General features: G+C 40.5%; 1 protein-coding gene across 3 annotated transcripts in view; it reads left to right on the forward strand.

Moving 5' to 3' along the window:
* Positions 1-222: 222 nt before the first annotated feature.
* The window catches only part of znf469.L (zinc finger protein 469 L homeolog), a 97,042-nt gene continuing 81,202 nt past the window's right edge, over positions 223-16,062 (forward strand). For all 3 annotated transcript variants that reach the window (XM_018257991.2, XM_018257990.2, XM_041590207.1), the window contains exon 1: positions 223-335. The gene's annotated coding sequence lies outside the window, so the exon portion shown is untranslated. The remainder of the gene's footprint in view (positions 336-16,062) is intronic.

Below are 16,062 nucleotides of genomic sequence, written 5' to 3' on the forward strand. Positions count from 1 at the left end.
ACTTGGCAAAAGGAGAAGATCCCATGTAGCATGTAGTTATTGTATCCAAGCTTTGTCTATGAAAACAGGTTGCTTTTGGTTGATGACTTTGCCCCCTCCCACCCCTCCTGCAAAGAGCCATGCCTGCAGCTCTCCACACACTCATTCCTGTACGCTACTGGCTCCTGCAGCTGGAGAGGGCGTGAACTCCTCTGCCAGCAACTGTGCTCAGTAATGAAGAGCTCAGTCTGTTCATACATTACTGGGAAACTAACGTCCTGTTGCTCTCTCCCACTTTCATTTATTGCGGGGCCTGGGGATTATGGAGCTGGACGATGCAACAGGCTGCTTGCAAGGTAAGCCATCTCTCAGCCTGGACCTTCTGTCCTCTGCTTACCAGCCTCTGGCCATCTGTCACGTTACGGCAACTTTTCTTCCATGCTGCCCAAGTGCATTCCCATTGATTGCTAATGACTGTGTGGGATATGACAGGAGGCAGCTCTGTTATGAGTGTGAGCTCTGCAGGGTTGGATATGACAGGAGGCAGCTTTATTGTGAGTGTGAGCTCTGCAGGGTTGGATATGACAGGAGGCAGCTCTGTTATGAGTGTGAGCTCTGCTGGGTTAGATATGACAGAAGGCAGCTTTATTGTGAGTGTGAGCTCTGCAGGGATGGATATGACAGGAGGCAGCTCTGTTATGAGTGTGAGCTCTGCAGGGTTGGATATGACAGGAGGCAGCTTTATTGTGAGTGTGAGCTCTGCAGGGATGGATTTGACAGGAGGCAGCTTTATTGTGAGTGTGAGCTCTGCAGGGATGGATATGACAGGAGGCAGCTCTGTTATGAGTGTGAGCTCTGCAGGGTTGAATATGACAGGAGGCAGCTTTGTTATGAGTGTGAGCTCTGCAGGGTTGGATATGACAGGAAACAGCTCTGTTGTGAGTGTGAGCTCTGCAGGGTTGGATATGACAGGAGGCAGCTTTGTTATGAGTGTGAGCTCTGCAGGGATGGATATGACAGGAGGCAGCTTTGTTATGAGTGTGAGCTCTGCAGGGTTGGATATGACAGGAAACAGCTCTGTTGTGAGTGTGAGCTCTGCAGAGAAGGATATGACAAGAAGCAGCTCTGTTATGAGTGTGAGCTCTGTAGGGTTGGATATGACAGGAGGCAGCTTTGTTGGGAGTGTGAGATCTGCAGGTTAGAAGTGTTCTTTCTGTATATAGTGGCATGACAGTACCAGTGACAGCTCCTATAAACCCAGTCAATCCCTTCTCATTGGTACTGCTATATCCATGACAAAGTTAATGTTGTGTTGCACTAGCTGCCAGCATTTCTCTTAATTATGACTTGCCTTGTGTAAGTGTGATTAGCTGTTAATGACAGTATTCAGAGCAATAGCTGTGATAGATGGATATTGGTGCCAGCTGCTAGTTATTGCTGTATACTGGTTACTGGTGCACCTTAAACTGCTGCATGGATGGTGCCAGTCACTGCCCCTCTGCCATCACATCTAGCTGCTGCTTCTCATGCTGCGCCACGTGACTTCCCTTTGCTGCTGAGTGGACGATGCCATCTTTAGCTTTTATGAGTCTCTTTAGCCCATTTATACGTCGCTTTTGCGTGCTGCTCTTCAAAAGAAAATTCCTTCCCTATAAAAAATACTTGTTCCTTTTCCCCCTTCTGTGAATGGTTTTTTAAACGAGCTGGGGTTATTAAAAGGGGCTGGGTCGCGTAAGCACTGCCTGTGGGCTGGGGAAAGGGAGGGGGAGTGCTCGTCTGTATCAGCTGGTGAGGGAGCAGCTGTCTGTCTCTTCGGGGAAGTTCCTCGCATTGCTCGAGCACTTTCCTTTGCGAGACGCACCGTTCGGGGCATTCCTTTCTGCCTGCGCATTCCCTGCTACTGTCTGTCAGTCGTAAAAACTTAACCCGTGCTAGCCCGGGCTGCCATTGACCACACACAGGCGCCGTAGCTTCATTTCAGTGAGTTGCAACCCCCCCCCCCACAACTAATAATGGGGCAAACCGCGTCTCCTCTAATTGGGTGTGGGCTTGGAGCCTCCAAAATCTGAGAGGCGTTTTGGTGGGGGGCATTTGCTAAGGCTGTATTATTTGTTTAACTAAACTGATATTCTGTGTCCAGACTGCTGCTTTCTGTTGTTGCTTAATTGCATCTTCTCATGTCCCCAACTAAGGCATTTGGGTAGCCCTGATTTCTATAACCCCACCACTTCCAATGATGGCCCCAGCAGCCAGCGGCGTAACTAGATGTTACTGGGGCCCACAACAAATTCATTTTACCACCCCCCCCCAACTAAGGTTGCCACCTTTTTTGGAAACAAATACCGAATTTCCTATATAGTCCAATTTGTTTTCCCTAGGGGGTCAAGTATCATTTTTACCGGTCCGGCCATGTGGCAACCCTACCCCCAACATATACAGAGATTGCCCAAATGTTGAAATTGCTCATTATTTGGGCCTCGTGGGGCCCCCTATGCCTCCTGGGCCCCCTGCAGCCGCAGGCTCTACTTCCTCTATAGTTACGGCCCTGATAGAAGCCTTCTTGCATAGCCAGGAGCAATGGACATATCTATTGCAAGTGCTTATGTGAAAGTCTTGTATAGCTGCTACAGGAGAAATCTGACTGTGTCAACTAAATAAACTGAATATTTTCATGTCTAGCTTAGAGGGAAAAAACATTCTTTGTGATTGCTGTAACTGCCTAAACAAGGTAGTCATTATTGGTAGTATTTAGCCTTGGTGTCTATAGCGGGATTCTGCAGCCACCTCTGTGGTGGAACCGCTGGCCAGTCTGCAGCTGGTGCCAAGAAAAGTAGCGCGCGCTCTCTCTCTCTACTTGCAGGACGCCAGCTCTGGTGGTTGAGTTTCAGGAGCACTGGCTTCCAGCAGTGTAGGGGCTGGGCTACATACTGTAATGTGGGCTGGAAATGACTTGTATGAATATAATCATCTTTAACTGTGTAGCTGCCTCCCTGGCATGGCAACCTATTGCCTTCTGGGCAGCACACAACGGACTGTATGTCCTGTGCTTTTATATAGTGAATAAAGTACACCCGCTTGTAAAATATAAGGATATTATAAGTTACCGAGGAGTTTCATGACCATATAAAAACCTGAGTGTTTTTATACAGGTCATGGAACTGCGAGTTAACTTCTAATATACTCATATTTTGCAACTGGGGGTACTATATTTATTATAATACACAAATTTCAGTGAGTCATGTGACAGAAATGACATCAGAACGCACCGTTTATAACTGATGACATCAGAACTCACCGTTTATAAGGATATAATTTACAAGATATTCATATCTTTTGTGTATTATCTCCATATAATCTACAGTCTGGTCATTTCCCTATGGCGCCAGACTGTAAATTATATCCTTAAAACGGCGCGTTCTGACGTCAGAATGCGCTGTTTATAACAGGGGTCCCCGGCCGCCGAATTTGATGCCTCACGTCCGAATTTGACGCCGCCGTGTTCAAATATGACGACGCCGCGTTCAATTTGAACGTCGGCGCGCCCGATTTGGACGCCGGCAACCACAATTGGACGCTGACCCCTCCGACCCCCTCCCGATATTTCACATAAAATGTAGATTATAATGCATAATGTACCCCCTACTGAAATTTATAAAGATATTAGAAGTCACCTCGGAGTTATGTGACCTGTATAAAAACACTCGGCCTTCGGCGTCGTGCTTTTATATGGTCACATAACTCCTCGGTAACCAGGCCTGGACTGGGAGTCAAAATAGGCCCTGCCATTCCAAGTACGCAGAGGCCCAAACAGCCCCCTACCAGCCCAAACAGCCCCCAACCAGCCCACTATATGGTAACTTTGTATGGAACCATACAGCAGCCCCTCTGGCATTTGCCAGAACCCACAGATTGCCAGTCCGGGCCTGTCGGTAACATAATATCTTTATAAATTACAGTAGGGGGTAGATTATCCACTATATACAGGTAGAAATGCTACAGGCAGAAGGGCACACACACTCACAGTACTGGCCACTTCAGGTATTTACAGCCGAGCAGAGCTGGATGATTGTTGGATGTTGCTGTCACTGTAAGATGAGGCTTTTAAGTGAATTCCCATTCATTACTGGGCAGAGCAGAGCTTGCAGTTTCCCAGATTTCCTACAGACACTGCTGCTTTTTGTGTGAGCTTAACCCCTGGCCCTCTGCTGAGGCCTTAAGTCCATTGGATCATTTCATAAAGCAGAGGGCCCGTAAATAGGATTGCAATCACACTGTGCAGCTGAGAGCTGAAACTCAGTCCTGAAGCAGAAATTCTTAGTCATTTTATCTGTATATATACTTCCTCCACCAAACTAGACTGTAAATTCCAATGGTCTCCCGTTTAATTCAGCGGAAATATTTTGTGAGTGTTGTTATAGGAAACCAATAGCTCAAAATGGAGAAAGATATATACAGTAAAGGCAAACTCTTTAATCCACACTGGAGCAGTAAATGAAAGATCAGTGTACAGAATACACTAATAAATCGGATACCAAGGAAGAGATATATAAAAGGGTGACTGTTGTGTCTAATATGTTCAGTAAAGGGGTTGTTCACCTTTGAGTTTAACTTTTAGTATAATGTAGGTTTTTATTTGTGTTTTTTTTACGTTATGTAGCTTTTCAGTCAGAAGCTCTCCAGTTTGCAATTTCAGCAAATTGGTTGCTAAGGCCCAAATTACCCTAGCAACCATGCATTGATTTGAATAAGAAACTGGAATATGAATAGGAGAGGAAAGATGAGTAATAACAATTAGCAATAACAATAAATTTGTAGTTTTACAGAATTTGTTTTTTTTTGATGGTGTCAGTGACCCCCATTTGAAAGCTGGAAAGAGTCAGAAAAAGAAGACTACTGTAACTCTCTTTTAATTGGCCTTCCCCTCCAGAGACTGTCACCTCTCCAGTCCATAATGAACACTGCTGCGAGGCTCATACACCTCAGCAACCGCTCCTCCTCTGCCTCGCCATTCTGTCAATCCCTGCACTGGCTTCCGCTACCTCTCAGAATTAGATTCAAATGACCGACCCTGACATTCAAAGTACTTCATAACTCTGCCCCACCCTACATCTCTGAACTCATCTCTATATACTCAACCAACTGCTTACTTTGCTCCTCTACTGAGCTGCTACTCAACTCTTCTCTCATTACCTCCTCAAATGCTCGCATTCAAGACTTTGCAAGGGCTGCTCCCCTCCTCTGGAACTCTCCCCCACGGTCTGTCCGACTTTCTCACAACCTTTCTGCTTTCAAGAAATCTTTTAAGACGCACTTCTTTCGAGAAGCCTTCCCTCACTCTGCCTAACACAACACCACATACAGTACCACATTTCTCACCCACTTCATTCGATCTTGCCCACTCCCACACCTTGTGTATTACTCCCTTCCCTTTAGAGTGTAAGCTCTTTCTGCATAGGGCCTTCCTCACCTTTTGTACCGGTATTGATTGTGATGTATGTAACTCCATATGTTCTATGTATATAATTTCATGTGATTTAGTTGTATAATCACATTTACTTTGCAGCGCTATGCAATATGTTGGCGCTATATAAATACATGTTTATAATAATAATAATAATAAAAACTATAAAATTGTATGATATCATTGTGGCTAATGGGCTCCTGACATTGCAGGACCCCCAGTACCAATGTGTTTTTTATGTAATCTGTCTAACATCTGCACTGTGTATTGTGCATTTCAATTGATATATATTTGATTTCCTTTTAAGCCCCATGACCACTGGTACTGTGTGATCAAAGCATCCTTTCCTATCAGTATATACATTCCTGTATAGTTCATTCAACTTCTTTATGACCACTCACACAAGGAACTTCATCCCTATCAATCTCCAACATCTAAATGATGGATAACATGATGCTACTGCAACTTGCATTTAAATTAGAGAAGCCCTAGATTCCCAGATATCCAAGAGTCTGTCAGACATCTGAACTGTTTGTAAGATCCATTATCCATAAAAATCCAAATTATGTGAAGGCCATCTCCCATATACTCAGCTTTAATGAAATAACTCAAATTCTTAGAAACTACAGGTACGGGACGTGTTATCCAGAATGCTCGGGACTTGGGGGTCTTCCGGATAACGGATCTTTCAGTAATTTGGATCTTCATACCTTAAGTCTATTAGAAAATCCTTTAAACATTAAATAAACCCAACAGGCTGGTTTTGCTTCCAATAAGGATTAATTACATCTTAGTTTGGATCAAGTAGAAGGTACTGTTTTATTCTTACAGAGAAAAAGGAAATCATTTTTTAAGATTTGGATTATTTGGATAAAATGGACTCTATGGGATATGGCTATTCCATAATTCGGAGCTTTCTGCATAATGGGTTTCTGGATAACAGATCCCATACCTGTATTTCCTTTTCCCTGTAATAATTGAAAAGAGTTCCTTGTACTTCATCTAAACTAAGATATAATTAATCCTTATTGGAGGTTAAACAGCTATTAGCTAGGTGATTAAAGTGAGCATTACCAAGTAATAATCACCGATGGGTACACTGGCAGCACGATTACTATTATTGCCGTTACTGCAGAGCGCGTTGCCACCCATCTGCAAACTTGAACAGTGTTCAATTTGTAAATTAAAAATTGGATTCGGATTTGCATTCGGCGTAATCTGATTTGGTTTTTAACCACAACCAAAAATGATGGCTTTGGTACATCCCTAATTAAAATCAAGTTTCATGTGATAGATAGTAAGATACAGTATACAACTGTGTGTTTGTGATAAGGCATCCATAACATCCAATCAGCAGCTAGCATTTACTGATCACCCGTTTAAAGGCTAAGGATTACTGCGCCTGGGTTGATGGTAGTGCCTTTTATTACATATAGTATACCTTATATTCTGAACCCTTCCGAAGATGAGTTCTGACAAGAAAATCAATCCTTAGCAGCCAGTTCAAAACATATATATATATATATATATATATATATATATATATATATATATATATATATATATATATATATATAATATATATAGTAGTGTATATTAGTGGAAAGTACAGAATAATGCATTGCTTTAAACCCTGCTCCATATTAAAATATTTTTTTTACTTGTCATATGTGTAAATGCAAAATTTGCGGTAACATTAGCTCAGCTTCTGAAGCTGTGGGGCTTCCTCTGCAATGAAAGATCTGCTGCCCACTGGCCTGATGGCTTCCAGTCTGCACAAGAACACAGCAGCCGCAACCATTTAGAAAAGTACACTTGGAACCTTGAGAATCACATGGACTGACCACAAGGGTCAAGAAGGAAACTCTGTGCATCAGTGCAGAAATGCTCTCTAGTTAAGGCCTCTTTGTGTGTAGGATAGTGTTTCTCTGCTTATTTACTCCTGGATACTTTTTCTCCTGATATTTTCAGAATAGATTAGGGACCTTCACCCCCCCAAAAAATACTTATTTTATTTTCAGCCTTTCTATCTCTGTTATGATTTTATCCCCTGTAAATGACATTACGGTGAAGTCCCATTTTTACTGATCTGGTTGGTAACATAGCCAGATGACAGCCCAAAGTCTGCAAAATCTGCCCACTAATAGAAAATGAGTCCCACAGCATGTTGGCAAAGAAATCTTTTTTCATTCTTAATTTCCATCAGTTACCGCATTCCAGGACTGAATGCAATTTGCATTATCCGACACCACATTTGAGTCATATGGCTACATTTTCTGCTCATCGTCGGCAGCCAAAAGTGCCAGAGGCTTTAACTAGCTATTCTAGCTGTATTACATCATACAGTAAAGCATAGGCATGATGCAAGCATTCTTTTTTCCTGACTTAAATGAAGCTCCCTAATTCTGTGGCACGTACACTTGCAGTTTCATTGTGGGAGCAGGCTACTGACAGGGGCAGGGCTATTTATACTTCTCTCCTAAAAAGAGAAAAGCATTGAGTCTTTAAAATATATGAGTGCCATTTTTCGGCGTGTCCTGGGAATATTTATTGAATGAGATTTATGTTTTACCATTTAGCTTCCATATTTCCTCTCCTTGTTCCCTTTCTAAATGAATGAGGCGCTTCTGGGTTAGATTGTAAACTTAAGAACATGGGGTGGTGTCTGGAGCCATCTATAATGAAGGCTATTATTTTGCAGGCCTGACTTATGCATAGTATTTTAGTCCTGCTATGGGAATATCACTCTGTCGGCAACATGGTATCTACTTTGTTGCAACAAGAACTTACAAAGTATCAACAATATATATTCTACAGTTCTGTACAGATGAAGAGCAGGATTTAAGCACTTTGTGTGTGTGTTCCCCCTGTCTACATAGACATACCCCCTCTGTAGTATGTTTGTTTATACAGAATTTGGGGTGTCATTTTTGTTTTGGCATAAAATTGAGCAGCAAAGTGTACTCTCACTTGATAACATCAGAATGTGACAGATGTAAAAGTAAATGACTGTTAGCACCATATGTGTGTGTGCTTATGTATGTTATACATGTATTTATATAGTCATGGAATTTATAGAATACTGAGGTGCATAGACTATTACATTTTAAAATGGTAATTATATTATATGATGATGCACAAGACATGCAACACCAGTGACACCTCTAACCACTGATGATATATTTTTGCAGGTTATTCGTGGTCATAGTGTATAATAAGGTCCATTGCTTCCTGGTTGTTTAATATACAATGAAATCTGTCAGTGACTCACATCATCTGTATGTTGGTTGCAGCTGTCAAACAAAACTTAGGCACGTTAACCATTAAATATATAAACAACTAAAAAGAAAACAATTACGTCTGTTTGTGCAAAGGATTTAATAAACATGTAGAGCAATGATTTGTTTTTATGGAATCGGTTATTTGGGGTGCTTTGGATTTGGGGTTCGTCAGATAAGGGATGTATCTGTAATGTGGGACGTTGTGTCTTAAAAAGGTTATTCGTCTTTAACAAAGTTTTAGTATGTTATTTTTTTTTTATAATTGTTGAATTATTCATCTTTTTCTAGCTGTCCGATTGGGGTCACTGACCCCAGCAGCCAAAAATCAATTGCTCTGTGAGGCTACAAGTTTTGTTTTGTCTTTTTATTACTCATGTTTCTATTCAAACCCTCTCCTATTCATGTCCCAGTCTCTCATTCAAACCACTGCCTGGTTACTAGGGTAAACTGGACCCTAGCAACCAGCTAGCTGTTGAAATTCTACACTGAAGAAGTGCTGAACAAAAAGCAAAATAATTCAAAAGCACAAAAAAATAAAAATGGTAAGCAATTGCAAATAGTCTATGCATATCTACACTATGCTATAAGTTAAGTCAAAGGTGAAGCACTCCTCTAAGGCTACTAGAAACATTAAAAAACATCAACAAGGGTGTTCTGCCATTGACTTATTCTAGCTTAGTTATCATCCAGTAAACTGTTTAGACTAATTATTATTACAGAGAAATAACATTTCAATCATAAAGTAACTAGTTGTTTAAATTGGACCCTATGGTCTGGATAATGGGTCTCCAGCTGATAATACCCCATAGCTGTAATAGAGATAGTTGTCCTTTATACCTGGACAGTATATATTAATACTTGCTGCCAATGTTAATTATAGGGAAAATATATAACAGAGATAGTTTCCAGGTGGCAGCTCTAAGTTGTCTGTTTGCTAAAGTTCATTAAAATGGTCTTTAACTCTTTTTCTGTTAAATCAAAATTCTCCCCGCAGAATTGACGCAGCTCCCATGTTTACTAAAGTGTAGTGCACCTATTCTGCAGATGATTAGCCAACCTCTGAGGGTTTTTTTGCCACCCATTTAACTCAATACCATATTCCTCTATACATCTTGCAGTTATAAGTTGTTTCAATTTTAAAATCCTTATCATCAATGAATTTAATAATAATAATAATAATAATAATAATAATAATCTATCTCTATTTATCATTCATCTCACTCATGTTCACTGGTCATTTTATAAACTGACATTGCTCCCACCATAAAATTCCGTGGCATTATTTTGCATAACACACTTTAGTAAAGAATGCCTAAGTTAATCTTTCTACTTAGTAAAATTGCAGTAAGCTTTCCCTTACAGTTTGAACCATCAGTGCAGGCTCTTGGGGTCAATAACAGAAGCAAGCGATTAAGGTGGGAGAGGAAATAAATAATTGATGTTGTCTGCATGCTCTGTCTGCGAATAGTACATACTGTACATAGTTTGTCTGCATACAGACATTCATTTTAGAGATGTACATATGTAAGTCTAGTGTGTGCTTCCCAGATAGTGCCTCTTGGGTATTCACTCTCTGTGTTTGTACTTCTCCCTTGCAAATTCACGTATAGTAAATAGAAACAGTGGTTAACTGAAGCATGGTGCTCCCAGCCTTTTCTAGTCATACCTCCTATGAAACAGGATCAGTTGTGAATAGTAACTATTTAGTACATCCAACTATTTCTGAATTCCATTCCATCTCCTTTCTACCTAGAGGTTTTTCCATAAATCCACAGTCCTGTCGTGAAAAGTACAATAGCGTATAATTAGTCTTATTTTTTTATGGCATGACACTTTCCAGCTCCAGGGCTTGCCTTCTTGTTCTACTATTTATCTTTCTTTTGTTTACCTACTAGCACACTAAATGGCCAGCATGTCCAGGTAACAGAACAGTCATTCTGGTGCTGCTCCAGATGCATCCTGGTGAAAGCAATTAGAGAATACTAAAAGCTATTATTGCCCTTCAGCTATTGCTATTCAGCTGACTTTATGGGGGTTATTTACTAAAATCCAAATTTCATAACTTAAAGGTGGCCATACACTATAAGATCAGCTCGTTTGGCAACATCGCCAAACGAGCTGTTCTTTTCCCCGATATGCCACTAACGGCAGGGCTATATCGGGGGTAATCTGAACGTTAGGCCCTATGGCCTAACGATCGGATTACGACGAGCACAATGAGCTCCGACGGGTCGTCGAGAGAACCTTCCCGATCTATATCATGTCCAGATATCGATCGGAAAGACCCGTCGGAAGCCTCCATACATGGGCAGATTAGCTGTCAAATTGGTCTAAACGACCGATATCGGCAGCATTATCTGCCTGTGTATGGCCACCTTAACTCATCAATTTTTTCTGACTTTTTTCCCGAATTGCTCAATTTTTTCAGGTTAAACCCAAGGCAAACCACGATAACATCCAATTGGGATAGGGACATCTCCCATTGACTTATATATGACCTCCAAAGGTTTGAGATGGCGGCTTTTGAGATGGTGGCTTTTTGCAGAATCAGGGTATAATAAATTTTGAAAAATGTGAGTTTTTGCTCCAAAAAGCCCAACCAGATAAATTCATGGTTTACTAAATAACCCTTAAGTGTATGTTGATTATCATTTAGTTTAGTCTAGGGTGCTCACTGGCCAGAACCTATTGAAGCTGTTATGCTGTGACATGATGATTGTTTGATATGCTTTAGTAGAATGGAACTAATTTTTTGTTACAATTTAAACCCTTTGTCATTCACAAGAAGTCATTTACAAGTCTATTGTACACTCATTCAGGCTGTGGAAGCAAAAAAAAAACGATTGTTTGTTCTGCCATTCTTCAACCACAGCGCAAAGATGGTAGGTTTTAAGGAAAATAAGAACACAACTGGATAGTTTGAAGTGCACAACTAACATTTATTTGTGTGGCCAGTATAACAAAAGGGGTGGTTTGTATAGGGATACTACTCCATTAATGAGTGTCTTCAGTGTGCTCAACAATGCAGTGGCACACTGGGCACTTTGTTGTCATTCCAATCTCATTACTGCTTAAAAAACGTCTGTGTAAAAAATGTCACACATGCAGTCTGAATGACATTCCTGTGGTAAACTACATTAAGAGCTATGGCAAGGTGTCTAGAGACATTCACAGGTAGTGTGGTTCCCTTTTGCTGACAGAGTGTCCCATGTTCCATTGACCCTGTCGAGTAGTTGAGGACAACCGAAAAGATTACATTTAGCTTTTCTTATTGTCTGTTAGGCTAAACACATAATAAGGATATTATACTTCTGTAAAGGGTTTGGCAAACACTCAAGGGATTGCTGGCCTTTTCTGTTATTGCTTGTCAAAGATAATTTGGGTTAGTGAAAGCTGCAAGAATATATATGCCTCCAACTCTATTTGTGCTGTGTAGCTTAATTCTTAAAGGGATACTGTCATGGGAAAAAAATGAATCAGTTAATAGTGCTGCTCCAGCAGAATTCTGCACTGAAATCCATTTCTCAAAAGAGCAAACAGATTTTTTTTATATTCAATTTTGAAATCTGACATGGGGCTAAACATTTTGTCAATTTCCCAGCTGCCCCCAGTCATGTGACTTGTGCTCTGATAAACTTCAATCACTCTTTACTGATGTACTGCAAGTTGGAGTGATATCACCCCCCTCCCTTTCCCCCTCCCCTAGCAGCAAAACAAAAGTACAATGGGAAGGTAACCAGATAACAGCTCTCTAACACAAGATAACAGCTGCCTGGTAGATCTAAGAACAGCACTCAATAGTAAAAACCCATGTCTCACTGAGACACATTCAGTTACATTGAGAAGGAAAAACAGCAGCCTGCCAGAAAGCATTTCTCTCCTAAAGTGCAGGCACAAGTCACATGACCAGGGGCAGCTGGGAAATTGACAAAATGTCTAGCCCCATGTCAGATTTCAAAATTGAATATAAAAAAATCTGTTTGCTCTTTTGAGAAATGGATTTCCGTGCAGATTTCTGGTTGACCAGCACTATTAACTGATTAATTTTGAAAAAAATGTGTTTTTCCCATGACAGTATCACTTTAATGTGTTTGCTCTTTTTCTACCATAGATCAGTTTAGGTGTGTGATTTGCAAGCTTTGCATATGAAGGGGCCTATATTTTAATTTGGCCCTGACTAATGCCTTCTGACTTAGTTAGGGCCAAATGCGTAACTACTGAGGAAGCAGACCCTGCAGTTGCAGGGGGCCCAGAAGGTTTAAGGGCACAGTGAGGTCTTAATTAGTGAGCAATTTAAATATATCTTGATCGAATAGGTCAACTTACCAGTCTTTTTGGGCCCTAAATTGAATGTGCTATGAGGCCCAGTAACATCTACTTATAGATAATGAAAGCAATTAAATATTAATTTTCTGGTGTCAATACTGGACATGCAATGACTAAATATGCCCCACAGATTGACCAATGATTGTGGGCTAAACATTTCTTTTACTGCAGTTCAATGCTTTGCAGTCTTCTGCTGTTAAGGAAAATATTGTACACCCTTTATAATAACTAATTATGTAAAATTGCGTAACTCGCTAATTAAATGGAAATACAGTTTGAACTATTTACCCCAGAGACATCAAGTAGCTTGAAATCTGAATGCCGAGATCGAGGAACAGTAGCATCCTGTTCTTTAGGAAAATAATGGATTACTGTATTACCGTTTATATAAACAATCTTGCCAGACCTCCGATGGAGAAAGGGTTAATGGGGCCCGCCCCTTTCCCATGTTGAAAGTGTAAAAAAAGGGAGGTAATATGTGCTAAATTGTGACATATCAAGTGACTGACAGTGGTTGGCTTCCCCCCTTTCTAAGTCAGAATCATGCACTCATTGATGATTACCATATGTGGTGTTGTAATATTTTTCTTTCATGAGTGCAATATAATGCTTGCAAATGCATGCCTGAAATGGTATGGGCGATACCCACTTAGGTCTGGCCAGTATTCATATGTAGAAGCATGCATATTGAGGGAAAATTATAGATCATATGTTGGAAGGATAAATTCAATCCTTTCCTGATACATAACATAGTAAATACAGGTGTATGGATGGGGCACATCAAATTTACCAGGTAACTGTAAGAAATACTTTGAAAGTAACATCATTTTTTGTAATGCCATTGGCTGCAGGGGGTCCATAGAAATAAGGCGGCCAAGTGAGCTAGTGATAATTTTCTCCAATTTCGTGGGAGGGTAACTGAAGGGATCTAAACCAGTTTGTAGTGGGACCCAGTGACTTCTATTATAGCCCAGCTTGTCCATATCTATAATATGTGTTTCATAGGTTATGCAAATTGATAACAGCTTTGACATATGTCTTATATGTAAAAAAAAAATAGCATTGCCATACTTCTGGGTAGGTCAGTCTGTTAAGAATCAGAACTTACACCTTCCTGCAAACATCCCCTGTTAATGCAGATTTGGTCTGGTCCTTTGGCTGATTTTGACCCTTTGCCTTTACCATTGTATAGATGACAGCAATATCTGTAGTTTCAACTGACTATCCTGTTATTATCGGATCAAATGCTCAGTTGGCTTGTCCATTCTAATAATTTCCTTTTCTAAATACCCTGCTTTGCATATGAATGAGGCATTGGCATGTGCTGAAGGCAGGGCAGCCATAGTTCCTGTTCACTTCTTATTAACAATGATAACAGTTGCATAGTTTGCCCTGGTTCTAGTAACCCAAGCAGCATATACAGTTAGGTCCATAAATATTTGGACAGAGACAACTTTTTTCTAATTTTGGTTCTGTACATTACCACAATGAATTTTAAATGAAACAACTCAGATGCATTTGAACTGCAGACTTTCAGCTTAATTAAAAGACAAATTAAAAAACTCAAAATAAAATGTTCATTTCTAATACTTGGTTGAAAACCCTTTGCTGGCAATGACAGCCTGAAGTCTTGAACTCATGGACATCACCAGATTCTGGGTTTCCTTCTTTTAATGCTCTGCCAGGCCTTTACTGCAGCGGCTTTCAGTTGCTGTTTGTTTGTGGGCCTTTCTGTCAGAAGTTTAGTCTTCAACAAGTGAAATGCTGCTCAATTGGGTTCAGATCAGGTGACTGACTTGGCCATTCAAGAATATTCTACTTCTTTGCTTTAATAAACTCCTGGGTTGCTTTGGCTGTATGTTTTGGGTCATTGTCCATCTGAATTATGAAACACCTCCCAATCAATTTGACTGCATTTAGCTGGATTTGAGCAGACAGTATCTCTGAACACCTCAGAATCCATTGGGCTGATTCTGTCCTGTGTCACATCATGGATAAACACTAGCATCCCAGTGCCACTGGCAGCCATGCACGCCCAAGCCATCACATTGCCTCCACCATGTTTAATAGATGATGTGGTATGCTTTGGATCATGAGCTGTTCCACGCCTTCTCCATACTTGCCATCATTCTGGTAGAGGTTGAGCTTGGTTTCATCTGTTGAAAGAATGTTTTTCCAGAACTGTGCTGGTTTTTTTGGATGTTTTTTAACAATCAATCTAGCCTTTCTATTCTTGCAGTGCACCCTCTTTATTTACTTTCATACACTCTCAAGGGGTTTCACTTCACCATGTAAATGATTCTGTAATCATCCACCACTGTTGTCTTCCGTGGACGTCAAGGTCTTTTTGCGTTGCTGAGTTCATCAGTGCCTTCTTTCTCTGGATGTACCAAACTGTAGATTTTGCCACTCCTAATATTTTACCAATTTCTGGGATGTGTTTTTTCTGCTTTTGCAGCTAAAGGATGGCTTGTTTCACCTGCATGGAGAGCTCCTTTGACTGCATGTTGTCTGTTCACAGCAAAATCCTCCACATACAAGCACCCCCCCCCCTCAAATCAACTCCAGGGCTTTTATCTGCTTCATTGATAATGACATAACAAAGGAATTGCCCACACCTGCCCATGAAATAGCCTTTGAGTCAATTGTCCAATTGCTTTTGAGCCCCTGAAATGAAGTGATTGTGTTAAAAAAAGGCTTTGGTTCCTCACATTTTTATGCAATCTTTTTGTTCAACCCACTGAATTAAAGCTGAAAGTCTGCAGTTCAACTGCATCTGAGTTGTTTCATTTAAAATTCATTGTGGTAATGTACAGAACCAAAATTAGAAAAAAGTTGCCTCTGTCCAAATATTTATGGACCTAACTATAACATGCACTGGTCAGTTGTTTAAAAGCAAACATTGAATTTATAAGACATTCCCCAACACTGACACCTATTATTACATTACCTCTTAAGCACCTATGCATATATCACATCTTCTTTCCATGTGTGAATTACTTAGCTATTAATTTT

The sequence above is a fragment of the Xenopus laevis genome, chromosome 4L (genome assembly GCF_017654675.1).
Source record: "Xenopus laevis strain J_2021 chromosome 4L, Xenopus_laevis_v10.1, whole genome shotgun sequence".
Taxonomy (NCBI): Eukaryota; Metazoa; Chordata; class Amphibia; order Anura; family Pipidae; genus Xenopus; species Xenopus laevis.